The following is a 6,097-nucleotide window of genomic DNA, read 5'->3' on the forward strand; positions in this document are numbered from 1 at the left end:
CATTGGTGCTTTCATTGAGAGTTCCACTGTGCCGTCGACATAAGGCTCGATGCCCCCTTCAATCATCGGTGGTGGCGCCGTTCAGGGAGAAACCTTTCTCGCCGGACAAATCTTTGTGTTCGGCGGCTTCGTACTGCGGGCCAACTCGCTCGGCCATCTGGAGCAGATCGATAGCTACGCCCCTGGCCATCAGGTCAGATTCGGAAGTTTGAACTATGTCGCGGACATCCGTGGGGACTTGATCTTCGATGGATTTGAGACCGTGGCAATCGCTCCCCTTCGCCCCGTTGAACATGGCTTAAACCTGTCATCGGGCCGCATCTAGAAGATAGCTCCTGTAACAACTCCGACCTTAGATCCGAAGCAGATCAAGACGTCCGAAGATGGGAGACTCAACCCCATCACGGGGGCCACCGAGTCTGCGGCGTTGGAGCCGTGCGCAGATCCCACTTCATACGATACCTGCAGCAACGGAACCCGGACTCATCTCCGATATCGAGTTTTGAACCCTGCGAGCTCGCGGATACCGAACTCGACCATTTATCGATATTCAAGTTCAGCGCCGTAGATGTCTTTCAGCACTTGCCTATGGGCGATCTACTGAGCTCACTAAAAAACCTATCCCTGGCAGATGGCTCGTCGCCGAACTATGTCCGGTTCGACCTTACGGTGGATGACGGAGAATTTTGCTTCCCACCCGCCACCCACTTCATAGCCACTGTCGAAGACCCAACCAACATGCTTGACCTCCGCCCCGAAGACATCGACGGTATGGACGACGATGAGGGGCAAGGCCGGAGCTTACTATCTGCTAGACGCAGGACGACCACTTCCTGGTATGATGTGTGTATGGTAGACACACCCAACGACGATATCGACGATGGCAAGGAGGATCTAGTTGAGGATAAACCTCCTGGTACACAATCCGAACACCGGCGCCCCCGGCGCCACTCTAGGTCACGTCGACCAAGAGAAAACAATACTAGCAACGGAGGTGATACTACTCCGGACAACAAAGACCCTGTTGAGGCAGGATCTGAATAGGAGGACCAGGAAAGCGGGCAAGATAGCCCCGATGAACAGGTCATGTACGAAGACTCGGAGGATAGCAATTATCTTCCCCTCTCCAAGGAAGAGGAGAGCCTCGACAACGAAGAATTCATCATGCCGGAGGAACCTCTCGAGCAGGAGCGCTTTAAACGCCGACTAATAGCCACATCAAGGAATCTAAGAATAAGGGAGCTACAGCTTCAATGAAGCCAAGATCTGCTCAATGATAAATGGACCGAGGTCCTAGCCGCCATAGAATACGGCCCTAGTGGCCCGGACAAAAGCCACCCCAAGTGCAGGTGGCTCCCTCCACATGATGGCAAGGTGCTGGAGCCCGATCCACCATCGAATAATGCGGCAGGTCAACCACAGTTCGGTCCGGATAAAGCAGCAGCCCAAGCAGAATACCATACCAAACAATCCGGCCGTAAGAACAAGAACAAGACGGTTCGGGAAAACAATGGCGACATCCGCCAAAGTTTAGTGGGCGGAGCAGGACAGAAAAGATCGACGTACAGATCGCGGGGATATGCCCCGACCGGTTATGATGGTCAACCAGCCGGACTCAACCAAGCCAACCACGCTCGAAGCCGCCAACGGCATCCAAAGGAGGTGCTTCACAGTGTGGCCCAACATAGAGGAGCCACGCACCCGCTTTGCTTCACCAACGAGGTAATGGAGCATGAATTTCTAGACGGGTTCAAACCCATCAACGTCGAATCATATGATGGAACAACAGATCCCGCAGTATGGATTGAGGACTATCTCCTCCATATCTACCTGGCTCGCGGAGACGACCTTCATGCCATTAAATACCTGCCTCTCAAGCTTAAGGGGCCAGCAAGGTACTGGCTAAACAGTTTGTCAGAAAATTCTATTGGCAGCTGGGAAGATTTCGAAGACACCTTTCATGATAACTTCCAAGGAATATATATCCGGCCACCAGATGCCGACGACTTAAGTCATATTGTCCAACAGCCAGGCGAGTCAGCCAGGGAGCTCTGGACCAGGTTCTTAGTCAAAAAGAACCAAATTGTCGACTGTCCGGACGCGGAAGCCCTCGCGGCCTTCAAACATAGCGTCCGGGATGAATGGCTCGCACGCCACCTCGGCCAGGAAGGACCTAATCCATGACCGCCCTTACTACTCTAATGACTCGCTTTTGTGCGGGAGAAGACAACTGGCTCGCTCGTAAAAGCAACAGCGCCAGCGACCCGGGCACTTCCGAAATCCGAGACGGCAACGGCAAGCCACGACTAACCGAACACAATAGCCGCAACAATAATGATAGATTACGCGACATAGCGGTCAACGACGGATTTCACAATCCGAAGCCCGGTCAATGGAAGAAGCCATTTAAGGCCAGCCAGGATGGACCATCCGCCCTCGATAGGATACTGGACCGACCTTGTCAGATTCACGGTCACCCTGATAAGCCAGCCAATCACACCAACAGAAACTGTTGGGTCTTTAAGCAGGCAGGCAAACTTAACGCTGAATACAAGGGGAGGAGGCCACCAAGCGATAAAGACGACGGAGCGGCTCGCCAGCCGAACACCAGGGGCCAGAAACAGTTTCCCTCCGACGTTCGACCACTACCGGCGCGAAAATAGCAGTTCGGCTTCCGCCACCCACCCACTATGCTGGCAAGATTTACACCACGCGTACATCACTATGCGCTCAAGATACCATGGGCATTGGCGGCAGCACAATACGGGCACCCCTGCAAGCATTCTCGTAACGTTTTTTTATCCGTTTTCTTCACTTTTTCTTTATTATAAACAGGTGACCAACAGGACATCACCTACAATGGACTTTATCGAAGTTCGGATCCGTACAAGGGGCTACTTCCGTTAAGGATTCCCCTCCTAGAGGACGGGCAGCGCAGACGTGCGACAGGAGGTCCAAAATAGCTTTTTGTAGACCGCACTCTTTATTTTGAGCCTGTACTATGCCCTTTTTCCTCCGTTCCTGACCCCGAGCATGTCAAATAGCCGGGCTGTGGTTTTCCTTATATATATATATATATGAATTTATCATTGGCATATTTGCTCCACTCCCAGTAAACTTTATCCGAGCTAATCTTAAAATACTCTTGCTACAATGAGTACGGCCATAACGGCTGTGTCACAGGACGCGTCTCGGCATAACGTGCCAGAGGCCCGGTATGGGAACAAATGAGTCGCCAATAAAATTCCAACCAACTCTATAGCGTACTTCGGCGTCGCAAGTTTGGCCTTATATGCATCAGCTCCGAATCATTGTCTTTGGTCAATAGTTGGGTTGCCCGGCTCCTGTGCTTGCTACCCTCCGTTCCGCTTTATCAGCTAGGGTAGTAAAGGGAGAACTACTGCGATTGTGCCCTGGCTTTGACCGGATGAGCACCTTAGTAGAGAAAGCCGAAAACTGACTGTCATGATGCGGCGAGAGCTGGTCAACCACTTGACGACTTATTTGAATCTTTAGCGATTCTCCATGTTACACGAAGGATCTTTTTCAGATCAAAACATGTAAGGCACAATATTACGATACGCCGCATACATACCAGGGGCTATGTCGTAGCCCCACCATAAAACTCCTATGGCTAAGTGAAAGTGTTAACGCACTATAGTCCGATTGCCTGGTTCGCCGCATTATCACCTCCTTTATGGACCAAGACGTTGGATAAAGAGTGATTCAATGCTTTTTCGAACACCCCCGTATTTCCTACGAGGGGGCTGAAGCCGACGACTGGAAAACTTTCAAATTATATTAAAACGGCCGCACAGGAGGACAAGCTTTCGAGCAAAAAATAGACTAACTATAAAGTTGTCTGTTACAACCCTTGTACACATCACTTGAATATTATGTCTTTCGAGCATTGACCCTCTATCAAGCGGGCGACCTCTAGGACATCTCCAAAATAATGCTCTGGTTCCGGACGGTCCTTGCCTTTGGGTGGACTCTTCATCGCAACATCGATGGCCTTCATCTTCCCCCAGAATGTCTTGACTCAGGCGAAGGCCATCCGTGCACCTTCAATGCACACCGACCGCTTCACAAAGTCGATACGCGGCACCGCGCTAGCAAGCCGCTGCACCAAGCCGAAGTAACTATTCAGAACAGGTTCGGTCGGCCACAAACGGACTACGACGTTCTTCATGGCAGCGCCGGATATCCTATGCAGCTCGACCCACTGGGACATCTGTTCATTCAGCAACAGAGGGCGCTTCGACGCGCCAAATTGCGACCAGAAAAGCTTCTCCGTTGCATACCCCTCTTGCGCCTGATAAAACTGCGCCGCATCGGAAGAACTCTTCGGCAAGTCTGAAAATTGTCTGCAGAACTCCATACTTGGTTAAGATGAGCATAGTTCGGATCGCCGAACTTAGCCTGTAGCAAAAAGAGCTTGCCAGCCACAATCTCCCCAGCTTGCCGGATCTCCTCACGGGCTGCTCTGAATTCAGACCGTGCTTCTCTCACCTCTCGTAAGGCCTTGTCAAGTTCAGCCATTTTGGCTTCATTTTCCTTCTCAAGAAGTTTACAGCGGCCAGCCGCATTCTCTAACTCGCGCGCCATGGTGGACATTGCCTCCTTGTCCTGGCGTCGCGCGGCTTGTTCGGCCTTCAATTCAGCCGATGCCTTTTCGGCAGCCGCATTACTAAACCAGGCCTGCTCCTTGGCCTGGGCTAGCTCTGCCTGAAGGGCTTCCACGGCGGCAGCACAATCTGCATTGATGCACATTTCATATCAAACTCTCTTCAGAGTCAGGCTTACATTACAAGCATATTGGTGTAAGGAATGCTCGAAATATATACCTTGCGAGTCGTTAAGACGCCTGTTGATCAAAGCAATGTCATCCTCCACAATATCCAGCGTTCGCTGCAGCTCGGTTACCTCCGAATTTCGGGCAGTGGCAGGAGGGGAGACATCCTGCTTTCCAAATTAAACCAAGGTTAGTACCTGAAGATCTCTTTTCGATCCTCCGATCACTTCCTTTGGAAGGCGATCCGAGTCTCAGGGGCTACTGCATACACAAGAGGTGCATTCTGTCAATATTATTCAATTGGCAACATTACATCACAAACCTCAAAACCTCTCAGAAGGCTCGTAAAAGCCTCGTTCAACCCGCTCTTCACGGATACAACTTTTTCGACCACCGTAACCATTAAGGCACGGTGCTCCTCTGAAACGGACGCTCGTCGCAGCATGTCCGTCAGCATCTCTGGCACTCCTGGGTCTTCGGACACCGCTGCCGGAGCACGACATTCCTTTGAAGGAATCCGCTTACCCGCCTCCAGCATTGTCTCCGGTTGTAAACCGGACAGTTCGTGGTCGTCTGTAACGCCCCGGATGTGACTTTCCATATTTGTAACTCCAACTCTTCCCATTTTCGGCTTTAAGTTATGAGATTCCCTTCGTGGTTGGGTTTTGTCTTTCATTTTGCATTTTTTTCATGTCATGTATCTCATATCATGTCATCAAGTGCATCACATTTGCATACGTGTTCGTCTCATGCATCTGGCATTTTCCCCGTTGTCCCTTTTGCAATCCGACACTCCCACATCCACCGGCGTACCCCTCTTGTCTCTTTTCGTGAGCGGGTGTTAAACGTTCTCGGAATGGACCGAGGTTTTCCAAGTGGCCTTGGTACACCACCGGTAGACCACCTGTCAAGTTTCATTCCATTTGGAGGTCGTTTGATGCTCCAACGGTTAACCGGGTAACCGCAAAGGCCTTTTGTGTGTGGCAGCCCAACACCCCTCCAAAACAGCCCAATAACCCATCTAAGCCCCCTCCATGCTCTCCGCCGTTCGATCACGATCATGTGGGCGAAAACTACACCCCATTTGGAGTCTCCTAGCTCCCTCTAGCTATAAATATGTGCACCCCTCCTCCAAATCCGGGTCCAAAACCCTAGCCCCGCTCCCTCGCGCCGCCGGACACCTTCCCCGCCACCGACGGACGTGTCCGCGCCGTCACCCGACGAATCCGGGGGCGACACGTGGCAGTCCCACGCCCACATCGTCGCCGGTCGCCTGGGGCCCAGATCCGGCCCGCCCCGGGT

Source organism: Triticum aestivum, chromosome 4D (assembly GCF_018294505.1).
Source record: "Triticum aestivum cultivar Chinese Spring chromosome 4D, IWGSC CS RefSeq v2.1, whole genome shotgun sequence".
NCBI lineage: Eukaryota > Viridiplantae > Streptophyta > Magnoliopsida > Poales > Poaceae > Triticum > Triticum aestivum.